General features: G+C 33.9%; 1 non-coding gene across 1 annotated transcript; it reads right to left on the reverse strand.

The window, feature by feature from the left end:
- Positions 1–19434: 19434 nt before the first annotated feature.
- On the reverse strand, positions 19435–19506 carry TRNAQ-CUG (transfer RNA glutamine (anticodon CUG)). Its single transcript has one exon. It is a non-coding gene; the product is annotated as a tRNA-Gln (tRNA).

The raw sequence follows: 19506 nt of genomic DNA on the forward strand, positions 1-19506 counted from the left end.
ACGCGTATAAATTTCCTTAAAACACTTAAAAGTATTAATACAATTGAGAACGAATGAAATTTCTGAAATTTAATGTAATAAAATAGACATAATTAAGAAGAATAAAAAAAAAATTTTTAATTTGTGTTGAAACTGTGAAACAAACGACGATAAAGTACTACTAACGGTTGTTTCGTTAATAGTACTTTATCGTAGTTTAGTACTACGTCAGCAAAAGTTTGTCCTGTTTTGACCCCTCTTTTAATTATATCAACAGATTTTAAAACCATTCGTAAGTATGCGGGAATTGTTTTCAAATAATATTGTGACGAACGGGGAGAAAAATATCAGTCATTTCCTCCTACGTCACCTCTTCCTCAAATTACTGACGTCGTACGGATAGTTCTATTCGCACAATAAATATGACACATTTACAGAAAGCATTCATTTTCTTTCGGATCTGCACTAAAACTAGAAAAATAAAACTAATTACACTACATAAAGTAGAACGTATCTATTTAATTTTTGATATTATGTCGACATTATCTATATTTCTCTTTTAAAACACATTAATTTTACATTTTAGAATTAAAAGTGGTGTATGATTTTTGGCTGCGAGTCATGTATAGAAACACGAAAATTATAAATAAAAAAGTTATGAAAAGACCGAATAAATGTTAATAATTCGAGTGTTTATAATTGTTTTCAAAGGTTTCACTTTGGAAAACAATTGACCACGAACGTAATTTTTGTCCGATGTCATAACAAATAAATTTAATTATTAATATTTACATAATTTGAATTAATACTGTATATGATAATTATCGTACAGATGGCAAGTCTGAGACAAAGTGTTAATTTTTACCAGTGTTGCCCAAGAGTATAGCTCCCAAGTAAATATTAGTTCGAAATTATAACGTTACGGCAAACAGTGCCAATCGCGGCAACTTGATTTGTCTTTGTTGAAAATGGAATGCAGTATATGCAATTTAAAGTACAAGTATAAGCAAAGTTTAAGCAGACATATCAAAGAAACGCATAAAAACAAGGACTATAACAGGAAATAATGAAGTTATTAAATTATTTAAATGTAGTTTTTGTTCAAATGAATTTCAAAAAAAGAAGTATTATTAGACTTCAGAGAGCTACACGATATTTCTACATGTAATTATAATCAGACATTTAATTCATTTAGTGATTTTAAAGAATGGAAACAGAAATAGGAAGTGGAAAATACCGTTAAGTACATTATAATGAGTGGTTTAGAAACGAACATTAATTTTAGCCTAATAATTCTATATATAATAACTGTCATAGATCATAAATTTTATGTCTTCCTATGTTTTATTTTATTTATAATTCTATCTCCTAAAATATTAATTATTTATAGAATAATTCATTTTTGAGCAAGTCTATTCATATTTCATTTTCACTTTTAACTAACAATTTCGAAGAAAGCATTTATAATTTATAATTATGAATAAAAAACACAAGTATTGTACCGGTATATTTTAAATCAAACTCGGTGCATTCCATTTTATTTAACGTATAAAGAGTTCAACAACGATGACAAGTACGATAAACAAAAGATAAGGTGGTAACTACAACCCAAAACTGACAAATCCAGTTGCCGCAATTGGTGCTGTCGCCGTAGCAGCATAATTTAAAACTAATATTCACCTGTGAGCTAGACTCTTGTTCTTGCCCAGCTTTAAGAGGAAATGTCGTCAATAAAGTCTAGTGTTTTGTAATTTAGTAGACCAAAAAGTAGCCAAAAATCACAATAAAAGCTGGTTAGCTATAGTCGAAAGATTTAACTGTTAAATTTGTATTTTTATTACACGAAATTAGTATTTTAATTTAGCTCTGTCTATTATGAGTAAAACGATTGATGCGGGATAACGTTTTCCCTTCAGTTAAAATACAGAACGGACATTGCGGTAACGAAAAATATGGGAAAAATTAAAATCATGTATATATGAATTTTTATGTGGGACAGGAGAAACAATCGATAGATGCGGGAAAACGATTGATTCGGAAACGATAGACCGAGAATCTACTGTAATTCAGCTTACTAACAGCTAAAATGTTTCTACAACCAAATAATGTTGTGTTAACTGGATTATATCTTTTCTTGGAATGGAAAGTCATAAATAAAAAATTTCCATCTTGGTGTATTAAGTTAATAATTACCAAAATATATTTTTCACTCTAATCCGTAGTATTGTTATTGATATCATTAGAAAAGACGGTTTTTTTCAATAACGTATAATTTTTACGCATTTATTTCTTTAATTGAAATCATTATGATGGTGACTTACTTTCACTTCAACTTTAAATAAAGAAATCTTTCCAGGTGTAAAGTCTTATACTCAAGATCGCGAGTATAATCATAACATGCCATTGTCCTTCAATCTTTTTCTAACAGTGACATTCTCAACTAGATAATTTGTTTTCTTTGGACAGGTCTACATTTTTTTTAATCAATGTAGAGTTACATCGCTTTTCGTACTTTTACTAATACGAGTAATTAGACGTTAATCAACACTATATTTCGTGGCATCCCTAAAGTGTCGCTGGAGCACCCCGGTTTAAAACTGTTGACTTATGCTGTAATTATTTATCAGTTCAGTAAATCTTAATGATAAATGATCAATAAATAACTAAATGTTTGACGTGCTGCAGTTGGAAGATGCAGTCCAACTCTGGAAGATCTGAATGAATACCCGTGACCGATACAAAATGCGATTCTATCAGGCATTGTTGTCAGCTCTTGACCATTTCGTACCAAACGTCTTCACAAGAATTATCGACTATACCAGTGTTTCTCAAACTTTTTGGTCCGCGACCCCCTTTTGCACTTAAAAATTTCAAAGGACCCCGAAGAATGAGTATGTGTAGAAAAACATCCCGGAGGGAAGGGGGTTAATTTAAATTCAGGACGAGTTAATCTCTTTTGTTTAATTAATCTATTCCATGTTGAAATTTCTCTCCGTTGCGTGTCGCTTTGCGTTGGATTTTTGTCAATGTTAAGACAAACGAAATTTTAAAAAAATTATTTGTTTATTTTTCACAAACAAAATAAATATATTGAAAAATATAAAAACAAAAAACATTATATTTTGAAAGTTTATCTAGTCTCAAAACGTTCCGATTCAGCACAACACAGTCCTCAGAAAAACAAGCATAACTTACCATTCACGATGGGAAAAAGTCTCGTTCAAATACTGGCGCGTCCTTAAGTACCCTCTTATGGTTGCGCCAGGCTGCCAGCTAAAAACGCATATCAACTAAAATAACATCGGAGTATCCCAAGACATAGCCAAATATTGCAGCACCACAGCACTAGCGGAAATTCAAATTTGCTGACTGAAACGCTTTCGGTTGATCGGTTTTCGGATAATCGACGCTCTACCTAAGTCGACTTGCCTACAGACGCAACGCTGCTAGCGAACATCGTTCCAAATGACAACGCTGTTCTATCATAGTTTAGGCGGAGAGTGGAACTCGGGGAATTCCCCAATAGCGCAGAAATTTATGAATACAGTAGAGCATCGATTATCCGACTGAATTGGGAAATGGAGTTGGTCGGATAACTGAAAAAACGGATAACCGAAAAGTATGAAAAAATACATTATTAGTATAGTATACATTACAATATAGTATATTAGGCCTGGTTTAAATACTAGCTTCCCTTTCATGTTCGAGCCAGTGCTGCCAGCTAAAACACGCAAAAATTTAACAAAAATAATATTAAAGTAGCCAAGACATAGGTAAATATTGTAGCACCACATCACTAGCAGACATTTGAATTTGCCGACTAGAACGCGGGTCGGTTAACCGATGTGACGGTTGATCGGGAGTCGGATAATCGATGCTCTACTGTATTATATTTAGGCTCGTATTTAAATATTTATATTGTTTTTATTATTTATATGTGCAATTTATTTAAGTAAAAATTATTTTATATATTTTTTATTTCTGCTATTTCTAAACATGAATCTATAGTAAATTTATAAAATATTTGAAAAAAAATTGATTTGGCATCAATTTTTCAGCGACCCCCAAATATTTTTCACGACCCCCACTTTGAGAATCACTGGACTATACAATATCGAAGCGATGATTTTGCGTCTCTACAGAAGTCCGCAAAACGTCGAAAACTTTTCTCGAAACATGCACGTAAAATAATCAGAAAAATTCTCGCAAACCAATCAAGCAGATTTAAAACACGTTTCAAGGCGTATTAATCGAATAGGGCACGACGTTCGACGACCGAAAAGAAAAACTGAACGTCTCATCGAGACTCTAACTCGGATCACTGGATTCGAAGTCCAGAGTGCTTACCGTTTCACCATGAGACCTCCGCGAGAACATCTTCCGAAAACTCATTTAAAAGCGAATAAAGTGTGTCAACGAACGTTACTTGTGTTTGTTCGTCACACACAACGGAAATTTGAGTGTCGCAAAGTTCATCCTTTTCCGTTGAATATCACAAGCCGTGCGCAGGATGAAAGAATTTCGCCTTCCTTCGCGTTAATTACTTTGATGGGCGTCATTTAACGATTCGGCTGAGACTCGTTACCTATTTTCGGGCGCTATTCGATGCCTGCTGTCTTTCGTTGTGGAAATCGTGATGCTCACCAACTGACACTTGTGTGACCAGAAATGTTAGACTGAGAAACTTCCGTTATCGGCAACAGATGCGGCAATATCTTTGCACAATAGGCGATAAGGCTATTTGCAATGCATTAAGGTAATGTGGGACCCTCAAGAGTGTGTGAGGTCCCATGGTGTAACGGTTAGCACTCTGGACTCTGAATCCAGCGATCCGAGTAGGGCCTTTTTTTCCCTTCTTCGCCCTCGTAATTATTGATACACTTGAAGACAACTGCAACAGTTGAATACTGAAAGTACAGTACTTCTGCTTCGATCCAGATACACGTATATGTGGGAAGCAAAGTTTTTTTAGTTACTTTGCAATGTTTTCATCAGTTTGTTTTACTTTCGTGATTGCCAAAACCAGAGTTCAACACGCTGAAAATTTCTGACACACTCATCATTACAGTTTCGGACGAAAAAAATTACAAAAATGCCTTTTAGGAGCAAACATACGACACACCGAAAGGAACATTTTCAACCAACCGCACATTAAAAAAAAAAAAAAAAAAAAAAAAAACAGAAAATTCGTGTCAGGAATGGGATTCAATCCCATGCCCATTGTCGTGGACCAGAATGCACGTTCCTGCAGTGACAAGAAAGATCTCTTTTGAGTCTGGCGCCTTAGACCGCTCGGCTACCCTGCGATGCTTTAACATGATACGGGGGAGGTGTTGTCTGACTGTCCTGGTGTTAGTGTGAAGATTTTAATGTCTTTGGATTTGACTTATTATTGTTATAATTTTGGAAAATGACAAAGTTTTATTTCAGAAAAGAAAACTTTTTCTCCACTTTCCCAGTATGGATCACCACGAAACGTAAAGAAACGAAATGGAAACGGGGATAATATTACAGATGAGTCAACGGAGGAATTGATCTTGTTTTATATAAGTGCCGAAAAAGAGATCAACGTTCAGGAAGGAATTAAACTTTTCTGAAACTACAACCTTTTTGAAATATTAAACTACAAATACTTTTAGAGCGTTTAGGTAGAATGCAGGCATGGATTGAAAACAGACATTGCTTTGGTAGACCTTGAATCTAAACTCTGTGTCCTTGAAATTGATAAAGAGAAAAGTTACGTGAGAAATGACAAATCAAACACGGAAATAAATGCAATATATAATAATTTGCATGAAAAGTTTATGGAATTGGAAGATAAAGAAAGAAGAAATAACTTTGTAATTTGGGTTTAGAGAATAACGATAAAATAGACGATTGTCAATGTAAGGTTCAAGAATTAATTAATGATAACCTGCAGGTTACGGATGTGAACATCAAGCTGCTTATAGAATTGGAAAATTTAAACAATGCAAAAAACTGGTTATTTGTGAATTGTTTAACTTTGAAGATAAATCAAAAATATATAAAAATATTATTAAATTGGAAGGTTCAAATGTATTTATTAATGATGATTACTCGGCAAATACTAGAGCTATCAAAAGCAAACTAAGACTTTACGATAAAGAAATGCGCTCAAACGGGGCTAATAATGTTAAATTGTAATATAATAAATTAATTGTGGACAATAAAATATTCGCCTGTAATTATAAAGGTGAAATTTCCGAAACAGGCAAAGAAAAACCTTTTTTAGGAATATATTTTTTAATGATAAACAAGAAGATAAAATTAAATTAAGGAGAATTATCTAAATATATAAAATTACTTGTTCTGACTGACTGGGTGATTGATTCATCATCGCCCAGAGCAAACCGCTGAACATAACGAGGTAAAATTTGGTACACAGTTAGGGTACGTCATAAAAACGCACATTAAGAAGGGATTTTTCGAAATTCTCCCGCAGGGGGAGAGGGGAGCATTAAGGCTTAACCTGAAGGACAGCTTCTACCGTACTATTTTAGATGCGATTTTTTGTTTTCAACTACGTTTAGTCTTCATTGAGTACTTAGGTGTATTAAATTGATAATATTTCAGACATTGTTATAAATATTTTTATATATTTCGATCTTTTAACGAAATGTTCGAACCGTTTTAAATTTGTATTGCATATTGGTTCGATTATAGAACGATTGTAAACGTTCCAGAAAATCGATCAAATTGAAAACAGTTCGTTCGATTCTCAGCAATTGTCATCATTCTCAGGGGTAGGTGTTATATAACAATTACTATTGTTGTTCAAATATTGAATATAAATGGTGTTTACTTGCAAAATCTGCGCTGGCGAAGTCGCGAGTAACAGCTAGTAACCAATATAATGTTTCATACTCAGACAATGTTGATAATGCGAAACTTCTTTTCTATAATATAGCAGAGTTAAATAATAAATATTTAAATCTACTATGTTATATGTTTAAGATATTTTTTAAAATATTCATATTATTACATATTATTTTTGTAGAAACTTTTGAGAATTATAATTTTGTATTTCAATATTCTACCGCCGTTCTCTGTAAATCTAACTCCGTTTTCTACCTTTCCTCCTTATTTTAAGTGTTCGAGCGTATCCTAAATCTATATAAATCGATTATATCAGCTCGTATCTGTGAGGAAGTGTAAAACGCTCGTCCATTAATCTGTTGAAATCCCACTCTTTACAGAGATGATGAAATTCACCCAAAAGTCCAAATTTTTTAACATGAATTGAATCGCTATGCAACAATAACATTTTCTTGTTGTTAAGAAAAAAATCTATTGTTGACTCGGGCGATTATTTATTGCGTTGTGAGCCCGGGTCTGACGAAAAAATTTATTCAAACAAATTTTTCGAGAACAAAAATCATCCAAGGAACAAGTAAACTGTTTCCCGCGGACTTACTTCTCTGTTGAAAGTGACACATCCAGTGTGTCACCCGGAACCAACGAATGAACATTTGACTATTGCCCGAATGCCCGAAACCCGACCTGTAATTGACGTCCTAACTAAATAAAGAGATGAATAATATGCCAAGTGTTTTTGAAAAACGTCACTCCATTGTGTTAACATAAAACAACGAAAATTAAAACACGGTTTCATTAGAATTAAAAAACTTAATTTGACTATTGGTTCTAAAACACTAAAAATCGTAACCCGGTCATGGAAATAACCAGGAGGAGCCCCCAGATAAAAGGGAGGTGGTGATGACAATTCAGAGCAGTTGTCATCAACCTTTTCTAAAAGTATGTGCTCTGACCTGCCGCTCCAGCCGTCGTCGCCCGCCACCGCCCAAGAAAAAAGTTACAAGACAAAAAGGACTTACGATACGTCTAGGACTTACGAATAATTTAAGGTATTTATTATCTCGCGAACTTACTGTGAGCTCTCTCTCTCTCGATCAGGGTCGCGATAGTATCCATATTAAATCTTTTAGCAATTGCGCTAGGCATCTATATTCATTCTTTTAGCAATTGTGATAAGCATCTATATTAAGCTTCTGAAATGTTGTCGTAGAATTTGTAATAATATCCATCAATAAACTATTTTTGTTAAATGTTAATTTGTGGAGTGTTCTTCTTCCGGTAGTCTCCTTCCGTCTCCATTCCGAATTCGGCAGCCTAGAAGCGCGACCGCTCGCGCGACGAAAAATTTGCGGTCACAGCGTGTTTCTTTGAGGTTTTGCTTCATTTGCAGCTACTGTGTAAATTTAGACTATGATCTTTCTACATTTATATACTTTTTAACTTTGATAAGCAAAATATCACAATTGGCGGAGGTGATTTTCAATAATAATTGATCGGTTTCCTTCAGAGGAATCGAATTTTTTCATTTACTTTGTGGGAGCCGATTCAGTCTTTTCATTGTTAGTTTTCTAATGGAATTGTTAAAGCAAAATAAAAACTCATTTCCTCTATTTTCACAGGTGTTTTGTGGTACGGCCATCAATAGAAAGTACAATTTTTATAAACTAATTTCTCTTTCGAACATTAAAAATCGCCGAAAAGATTAAAATTATTATATATAATAAATAGAGATTTTATTATAATATTCTTTTCTAAAAGGTATTAAAACAATCATTTCTGCATTAGAAATTTACATTTCAGATTAAAATAAGAATATTTCTTAATTAATGCAAGTTCTGCTTTCACAACATTCGCTGGTTTTTCTTTGCAGAATGGATAATTTCAAAGAATTGAAGAAGTGGCACACCTCGGGCTACGCTGAGTCCGAGATAGTGCCTCGTGTGATGCAGGTGCTTCTGAAAGATGAAGACTAGGAGTCGCATACACCCGACGTCAAACGGGTGATGGTTATAACTCCAGACGACAACGCCTCGTCTGTGGTCCATTATCTGGAGCGGCGATATCCCGAAATTCCGGAATGGACGGTTAAGACACGGTCACGCGAGATAGGACGCGACAGTAAGGAGTCCGAAGAAATGGAAGAATCCGTCGAGCATAAAAGGCCTTGGTGGAAAAGGCTGTTTTTCTACTGGAAAACATAACATTTTTCTGCCGAAGCCTTCATGCACGGATTTCTAATTTTCACTAAATATGTCACAGCCACCCGGAAGTGATCGTTTACCCGAATATGACACTTTCACCTAGCTACGACTTAATCAACTGGACTTGACTTTCCATCCCAATTTACGGACGGTTACTTCGACACCATTCGAGATTCGTTCTCGCACTTCGGTTAAAGTGCATAGAACAACGGCAATGAGGTCTACTGTGGCAAAGTGACAACGAAACATTTAATTAAGAACTGTTTTTAAACGACTATAACTAGTCAAAGCAACTTATAATAGGCCTATATAGACTGCATTTCAACCAATGTTCTACTGGTTAAATTTACGATTTATGTATCCGTTGTCATGAAAATTTGTCTTTCCACTTTTTCCCAAGACTACAAATATTCAAGTACAAAGTAACCAGTTTCGACTTATTTCTACTTAAGAAGTACAATAGTTAAATAATTAAGAGATTAGGGAATTGGGAACATAAATAAAACCCTGCCGAAAGAGCAAGAATTTTACTTAAACAAAAGCTTAACCGAACCAATCTCTAGCCGAGTACAGTGCAGACTGATTTCTTCGTAATATTAGATAATAAAGACGGAAATTTTTCAAGTTCAATGAGAGTGACCGAAAAGTTGTAAATTTTGGAAATTTCCGTGGACCTGGTCCTAAAACGAATTAGTTAGAAAACAAATGACAGACAATCTATTAAGTTTAACATATTTAGATTTTTATAGCTATGGCGAGAAACTTTTTTTTTTAACTCTTTCCGTCCTGTGGGCACTAAGAGGGCCTCTTTGAGAAGGCCCATTATGGATTCGGCCAGGCCTACAATGGGGCGACCGGGTAGTGAGGGACGGGGCCCGACATATCCGAACGGACCACCCCCGAAAAATTCCTGGGGATTATTCGAACCGATCGAATTCGATCCCGGATCCCCCAGAGCGGTAGGCTGCCACCTTGACCGCTCGGCCATCCGGCCGTCTAGCTAGAAACGTTTAAAATGTACAATTATTTTGTCGCGTCCTTTGAGGTATACGAGTGATGCGACAATAGAAGCATTTGACATTGACTGGTATCGGCACCCTCGAGATTTGGCAGCCCGCGTGCATGCACCTACCAGGACCGTCTCTGATTCTATTTATTAGCCACTCGTAGGGAGCTATTTGACTAAGTGGATTGTTTTGAGATTTAAAAAGTGAAGAATATTTTATTTTTATGTACGTTTCTTTACAAAGCTATATTTAATTATAATTTTCTTTAAAAGTATATTCATACAATTGAAGAATATTTTGTATCAGGTACAAGTATGTGCTGTACATCCACCACACATTTTATTTCACCAAGTTTTTATTATTTTATTTATAATAATTTAGCCTTTAAATCGTGGCTAGCGATTCAGAATGTAATTGTGAAATTAAAAATACATTTAGAGAAGTCTACGGTTTTTACTGGCTTATCGAACAAACAATACGAACAAGATCATCACTGACGCGCAATTAACTGATTGCCCGTGGAAGTCGGCTTCTCACAGAAACACAGCTTCCCTATCATCAAATGTCACGGCACGCCACTGCCCAATTCGATTATGACGTCTTAAAACTTGTTTTAAATCTGTCTGATTGTTTTGCGACAAATTTTATGATTATTTTATGTACGCCTGTCAAAAAAGGTTTTCGGCGTTCTGCGCACTCGCGTAGCGGCGCAAAATCGTCGCTTCGATATATCGTACTCGATAATTATTGTGGAATCGTTTGATACGAAATGATCAACAGCCGACAACAATGCCCGAGACAAACATATTTTGTTGCGGTCATGGTATTCATTCTGATCTTCCAAAGTGTTGGAGGTGGATGTTAAACTTGTAACTGTTAACCTTATGTACAGTACACGTTCAGTCACGGTCCGAAGGCGGGTATGGTGAATTTATTGTGTTCTTTGTAACGGCTGCAATGATAAAGAACAAAAATGTACTCGTTAATGCACGTAGGTTTCAATGTGATAGCGTCTTCGAAAATGACGAATTGTTCTACACTGAGGCTAGCGTAACGTTTTCAAGAAATGAACACAAAAAGTAACAGTAAAAGACATGAAAGAAATTCCGATATAGAAATCGAAAAATGACAGGTCATTCAACGTCCCACTCAGTACTTAGACTGTTGTCGGTGAAAAATTCTAACACTTGTAATTCATTGTAAACTCCAAAGCCTTTTAGAAACAAGAATATGCGATAACTTATTTCGAAAATCTTTATGCAAAACTTTCAGTAAGCGAATATTTTCGGTCGCTACTTTCGATTCGAAACTTTTCGATGTAAACTATTTGCGTGGTTGTGGAAGTAACATTTTCCTTCCACTGCTAACGTGAATGTTCATCACGTCGTAATAAAACCAGAGCACAAGTTTGATCTGGTTTTATTATGGAGAACAACGTCGCTTCGAAACTGTGATTGAAGGATTTAGACGTCGAACCGTCGTAAAATCTGCATAAACGTCGCACGGAAATACCATGCGGCATTGATTAGGCAGTAATCGCCGCTGCTGAGTCACGTCAAGATTTTGAAGCGGTCTAGGGAGACGTTTCCTGTGAATGCAGGAACGTACATCCTTGTCTACGATAGTGGGCATGGGGTTGTATCCTTCTCCTGACACGAGTTTTCGATTTTTTATGTGTGGTTAATTGAAAATGTTACTATCGGTGTAACGGGTGTTCGCGCCTGGAATACATTTTTGTAATTCCTTTTGTCCAAAACTGTAATATATTGATTAGTTTGTTAGATATGTTAAAATACTCGTAATATAAAATGCAAAGGAATGAAAGTACAGTTGAAGTGTTTGGTGAAAGTTTGTCTCCAAACTTTGTCCTCTTTGGAAAATTTTCTGCGAACTCCCATGCCTATGCATATCCTTCCACCCAACTGTTTATATAAACCGTAAAACATACAGGCCTGTGTCACATATTAAAAGTTTTAAAAAAGTTTTGATAGACGGTCAAGCTTTAACATAATAAATAATTGAACAGGAGCAGAAAGCCGAAAATGCATTTCCTTGTATAATAAAGTTGACATAGTCAATTACAAGTGTGTTACTTGTGGAATTAGTTCTTTTCAGCAGAATTTATGCTTATAACTTATAAGCATAAATTTTGCTGAAAAGAACTAAGTTATAATTAAAGGTCCATCCGAACAACGACTAACAATTAAAGAAGAAAATATTGAAAGTTATTACTGTGCCCTTAATATTTCCTTTTGCTACATGCTATCAAACAACGAATCCACGTTTCAGTTCTAACCTCTCCATATCCTACACAAACGTATTTCCCCTAGACACACGTTTGGAGAAGCAACTTACATGGCGGATTCAGATTTAACCAGAACCTAGGTCAAATTATATGGCATTTTACCACACGATAATAAATTTTTATCTCTATATTATAAAAAGAATTATAATTAAAATATATATATGATTATTCTTAAATATACTGTATTTAGCAGTTACTTTTTCTCACTATACTAAGAAATGGTAAGCGGAAATGACGGTTAATATACGATTTAAATATAGTGAAAAATGAGTAAATTCTCTTCTCAGACTATCCTCATTTTATAACAGTAAATAAGAAATGGATTTTGAATTTAAAATATTAGTTTAATTTTTTAAATGCGTTTAAGTCTGGGATCATGGTATGCTAGTAAATTTAACAGTAATACCCGTTAAGTATTATATTTATTTATACATGATTTACAAACAAAAAATAAATATAAGTTATACAGGTAAATATAAAATTTAATACAGTAATCAGATAGTTAAAAGAAAATAGTTCCATTAGATGTATCTGAATTCACATCAAAGAATTTTCTTATTTTGACTTTATTCTTTTTTCAAATTTTTCATTTGTATTTAGAAAGTTCTACGTCTAAGTCACACGATGAACACTTGGAGTTCTGGACGACTACCGAAGTTACTGGTACCTTCAGCCGGTTCTGACAGTAAAGTGCGTGAAATATTTTGCATTGGTGTGCTACCAATCTGTGGCTTACAGCGCAAGGCTTTGGAAAAAATGCAAAAGCTACCGATAATATATTAAGACTAGAGTGAAACTCAGAGTCGCTGAAAATGCCAGAATTGGAATTTTTTTGATCAAGAATAACCATCAATTGCTAAGTTAGTCGACACAAATAAAAAAACTGCAAACTCTGATTTATTAATAACTTAAATAAGTAAGAAAAACTTCTAAAAGTTATTACTTAGCTATCTCTCTCTATACAAATGACAAATGAAGTCACACCTGCGCAAGTGACTATGCTAACTATTTACTTAGTTGATATGCGAGTATAATATATGTTACACCTACACTAATAATTGAAAAAGGGAGAGTTGAATCAATAGAGATGATTCCCAATGCAGAAAATCTTGGTATTTCCTGAAAACATTTAACCGAGCTTCTATAAGCATATTTCTTTGCTAATTTGTTTTTGCTCATAATTGATATCTTATACATATAAGAAGAAAACGTTCCGGCCACATTAGTTATTCGAGAAGCTGAAACGCAAACATTCATATACAAGATAAATTGGAAAATGCCAGTACTTAATTCTATTATGAATACCTCTTTTTTAGCAAGTAAAATATCCCAAATATCGCAAAGTACCAAAAAAGAGCACCACTGCTGTATACTGTCCAAAAAAACAATATTTGAGAATAAATATCTTGAAATGACTTCTCAACGTAATATAAATCCATATATATTGCAGAAATTCGATTTATTACTGTAGCATTATCAACGCCATTATTTATCATTGTTACATATAAACACTCGAACCCATTTTCTATTTCTACGCATATTACGCTAAATAACATGAAAAATAAATTCTGTGTTATACGCATAAAAACAATATAAAGTATTTCAGAAATTGAAAATATGACGTAAGAATTATTATTCGGAGCTGTGGTTTGGAAATTACGAGATTTTACCCACTGCTCTGGCATGAAATCTGTGTTTCCCGAAGCAATAGCAAAAACACAGAAACCAATATTCGAAACGGATATAATCCAAGTCAATATAACTTTAAATAAGAGAATATTTCTGTTGACTCTGCTCGATATTTTCAGATCTACGGCCTGAAATAATTTGATTAAATTAGTATATATAGCCTTTCTCCTCGCATAGAAATGATAGAATGATAGTAATGGTGAAATTGTAATCATCATAAAATAAATTGTTTTTATATTATTTACAACCGAAAACTGGTTGTATACTACGAAAATTTCTACCGAAAGCCTATAAGAAGTATAGGCGAATGCACTTATCAATACCAATTTACCATAAATGGTGAATTTGTTATTCAGATTTAAACCATAGAGAGCAAGACTTTTCAGTAAAGGTTTCCATGAGCGCTGAAAGCCGATGATTATCTTCTCTTCACATTCAACTTTCGACTTCACCTGTATCGATGCTACTTGACTCATGCCCTACGAAGTGCAGTTTAAATTTTCGGTAATTTTCACTGAAATATAAACGGGTAGTGTTATAATTACTAAACACAAATTTCAATTTATCAAGTTCATACGAAATAAAGGTAATCATGATAAACACTGTTTAATACATAATGAAAAAATTAAATTAAAAAAATATAGTTATAAAAACATTTTGCATACATACACATACATGTACTCAGAGGCGTAGCTACTGTGGAGCAGTTGGAGCAAACTGCTCCAGGCGCACGAATCATGAGGGCGCCAAGTTAGAAAGAGCGAAATAAGAACTTGTAAAAAAATTTGTAAAAAATTTTGGATTTAATAATTAATCAATTAAGTATTAGATTTGAATCCGTTGGACAATTATGTACACTTTTCAAGTGCTTATCGCCTGCATATCTTGTCACGTCATCTGATAAAAATATTTTGGAACAATCAGAATTGTTACAATCGGCATATCCCTTCGACAGTCGCATAGTTTTGGATCTCAACTGCTTTGATTTAAAATGTGTTTTTATAGTCAGGTAAAATAAATTACAGTAGAACATCGATTATCCGATTTAATTGGAGACGGGTTGGTCGGATAACTGAAAAGTCGGATAACCGAAACGTATGAAAAAATACATTATTAGTATAGTGTATTAGGCCTGGTTTAAATACTAGCCTCCCTTTCATGGTTGAGCCAGTGCTGCCAGCTAAAACATGCAAAAATTTAACAAAAATAATATTAAAGTAGCCAAGACATAACCAAATATTGTAGCGCCACATCACTAGCGGACATTTGAATTTGCCGACTAGAACGCGGTCGGTTAACCGATAAGTCGGTTAATCGGGGGTCGGATAATCGATGCTCTACTGTACTTCTATAAGCGAAATTGCTGAACTACTTTTATTTCACACCGCAGCATCAAATAGTTTCTCCGACATTATTGCAGCATGTCTCATTTTATTAACTTTACGGGCGACCACAACAACTGCAAAACGAAGTTTTTCAAAACTAAAATTAATCAAAACTTATTAAGTAAGGTTTTAAATCGAAATAATTAGATATGTTTTTAAATTAAATGTTCAAAATAAATTTCGCAAGCCTCCGAGGAACAAGGGGGCGCATCGATTCTACTTGCTCCAGGGCGCTGAATATATAGCTACGCCACTGCATGTACTGCACATGTATGACTTTGTAATTTAATTTTTGTAGGTTTTTCCGTTGAAGTTTTGATTATTCTAAATTAAGTACTTGCGGCAATACACAATTAAATTTAATAATGTCTGTTTTATAGCTTTGTATTTTGTACGTCTTTGTTTTCAAAATTTTTTACATATTTATTTTTGTTTCGTTTTGAATCGTGTTTTTTCCCTTCTCGTCTCTAATTCCTTACAACTGTTAGCAATATTGATTCCAAACTGAACTCTAAATTAATACAAAATAAAATATGTATCTTTAATATGTATGTTGATATATTTCTACATAGTTAATACAAACTGAGAAAAGTTTTATTAAGTTGAAGTTCATACACAGTAAAATCAAGATATTTCGATACATTTAAACATTTAGTTGTTGAAATAATTTATTCTGTCTTAGACGTCTACTAATTGCTTAAATTCAACTTCGAGATGGAATCTCTAGTGTTGAGACTAATAACCAAAACCCACTATTTTGTATTGAAATTTTCACCAGTAGAACACCGGCGTAAAAAACAGTAAGGCAAAAATCCCAAATATTGTTCTGTCTCCTAAATTCGTCTAGCATCATATCTGACGTTGTTATCACCTATCAATCATAGTCCGAATTCAGTTAACACGCTGATTTGCTTTGAAACCTGCTTTCCAACGGTAACACTCTGGACTTTGAATCCAGCGATTTGAGTTTAAATCTCGGTGAGATCTTTTGTTTGTTTCTGTTGTCGAAGATTGTGCCCTCTTCGATTATGATGCCTTAAAACACGTTTCCGATGCGTCCGGATGTTTCGAAAGAAATTTTTTGATTATTTTACGTTCTCATGGCAGATGATTATTTGATTATTTTACGTTCGCATGGCAGATGATTATTTGATTATTTTACGTTCGCATGGCAGATGATTATTTGATTATTTTACGTTCGCATGGCAGATGATTATTTGATTTTTTTACGTGCGGTCACGGGTACTCATTTAGGACTTCCAAAGTATTGGAAGTAGATGCAAAGCATGTAACTGTAACCTTTCTCTACACGGCAAATTACAGTCTGGAGGAGGAAATAATGAATTTATTGTGTTCTTTCTGACGGTTGCAATGACAGAAAACACAAAAGTAATCGTTTCTCTATACACGCAAATTTCAATGTGTAGGTCTTAGAAAACGACGAATTGTTCTACACTGAGGCTAGCATAACATTTTCAAGGAACACAAATAGTTACATTAAAAGACATGAAAAAAAATTTCGAAACCATGTCCGGATGTGAAAAGAAAAAAAACCACTCGTGATTGAACGACACGTTCAATCACGAGTGGGTTTTTTTCTTTAGGCAAGAGTTTAACTACTGACTGACACAGTCAGTAGTTAAACTCTTGTCAGTAAAAACTTTCATTACTTGTAACTCACCGTAAATACCAATTTCCGGTTAGAAACAAGAATATGAAATAAGTTATTTTGAAATTCCATATGAAAAACTTTCAGTACGTGAATATTTTCGGTCGATACTTTCGATTTGAAATTTTTCGATGTAAACATTTTTTACGGTTGTAAAAGCAACAATTTGCCTTGCTCTGCTAACGTCATTGTTCGTAACGTCGTAATGAAACCTGAGTGATTGTTTCTACCTAGACAAGAATGTTACTTCACAACTGCGATCGAATCTAGTGTTAGAAATTTAGTCTTTGACCCGTCGTAAGGCTTGCATAAACGTCAGACGAAAATACCATGCACCATTGATGACACAGCAATCGCGGATACTGGATCACGTTACGATTAGCGAGATGTCTAAGGCGACAGACTCAAGGGAGACCGTTCCTGTAAATGCAGGAAAGTGCATTCTGGTCCACTATAGTGAGCGTGGGTTCGAATCTCATTCCTGGAACGTTTCGATGTATACTTCAATGAAATTTTGTTTTTAGTGTAACGTGTGTTTGCTCCAGAAAGACATTTTTGTAATTTTTTTGTCCAAAACTATAATGATGAGTTTGTGAGAAATGGTCAAATAATATAATATACAAAGAAATGGTGGTACAGTTAGAGTGTTTGGTGCAAAAGCTAGCTACGGACAAAAGGGATACGGCTAAAGAACAATTTCAAGAAGTAATGAAATGATACAAAGTTTCCTTGAAACAAAATAGAAACATATGCAGATATAAAGAAAAGGCGAGGAAAGTGAATGAATATACTAAAACCGATGAGTTTACATTAATAAAAGCAGACAAAACAAAGAAATTATTGTACTTCGGGATACTCAATAAGACAAATATAAGAGTTTTGGAAAATGGAAAATATGAAAATTTTGGACCGAATCCTACGGATAATATATATAAAGACATGAAAAGAGTTGTGAAGAATTTCAAAAAAGAAAAATTAATGAAAAACAACGAGGTAAGAGAATCTTAGAAAAATAGTTTGTAATCCAAAGTTTTACAGTTCGTATTAAGCCACATAAAATGTACAGTATACCAATTGTGGACAGTAATAATTATGTATTGTAAAAAATGGAAAATACTTTAAAAAATTAATTCAAACTAAAAATTCTCAGTATAGTTTTAAAAATGCCGCGAAATTAATTAATACAACACCTTAGACAGTTAACACAAATGATCTCTTTAGATATAAAGAGCATGTATCCATCAATTTTATTAGGAAAAATTGAAATATCATTACAGCAATTAAATGTACACTAACAGATTAAAAAGCAATAGAGTTTATTATAAATAATAATTATTTCAAATCTAAAGAACAGTTCAATAGGCAATTAGATGGGATACCGATGGCGTCGTAATAGGCTCAAAATTAACTAAGATTGTGTGCTATAAACGAAAAAATAAATGATGTAGATAGTATTTTCTTTTATAGGAGGTACGCGAATGACTGTTTTCTCCTACTCGACAGTAAAAGAATATCTATACAAAATGTTGTAAATTACGTAAATAATATTGATAATTGTTTGAAATTTGAAATAGAGGAAAAAAACAAGAGGAAACTGGCTATTAAAAGTAATAATTAATAATGAATTGAGATCATTGATGGTCGAGAAACAAAAAACCACGCGCGATGAAGAAAGTGATATATTTTAAATCAGAAGTCCCAATATGCATAAGGAAAAATGTGTTTGGGAGATATATTCATAAAATTAATAGAATTAAAAAAGAAGAGGAGGAAGTAAAAGAGGTTATCACGATGTTTTTCTTAAATGGATACAATCAACGTATATTAAATAAGTGTTTCACAAAATTAAAATATAGAAGAAAAGAAGAAATAAGAGGAGTAGAGATAGTAAAAGTAGAGAACCAGACATTTGTAAAATAACATATATTCAGAATATTTTCGAACAAATTAAGGAAAAATTAAAGAAATATTTCATCAGTATAATATAGTGTTGGTCCCCTTCCAAAAAGTAGAATAAAACAAGTATTGTATAAAACGAAAATACCAACGATAGAGGAAGACAAAATTAATGACTTACTATAAAAGGCAAGTGTTATTTGTAGAATTAATTGTGATTATCAAGATTCAGCCACTTACATCGGAGAGACAGGAAGTGTGTCAGAACTTTGCTACATGTCGAATTCCGTTTTTCGGCGATCGCGAAAGTACGAGAGATTGATGGAAGCATCGCAAAGTGTCCAATAGAAACTGCTTCGCGCGAACACATGTGAAACTGAATTCAAAGCAAAAGAAAGCTTCGGTATTCAAATGAAGCTGTTGTCTTCAATTGCACCAATGATAACGAGGGCAAAGAAGAAAAAAAAGGCCCCACCGAGATTTGAACTCGGATCGCTGGATTCAGAGTTCAGAGTGCTAACCGTTACACCATGGGACC

Source organism: Centruroides vittatus, unplaced genomic scaffold (genome assembly GCF_030686945.1).
Source record: "Centruroides vittatus isolate TY-2023 unplaced genomic scaffold, ASM3068694v2 contig_375, whole genome shotgun sequence".
Taxonomy (NCBI): domain Eukaryota; kingdom Metazoa; phylum Arthropoda; class Arachnida; order Scorpiones; family Buthidae; genus Centruroides; species Centruroides vittatus.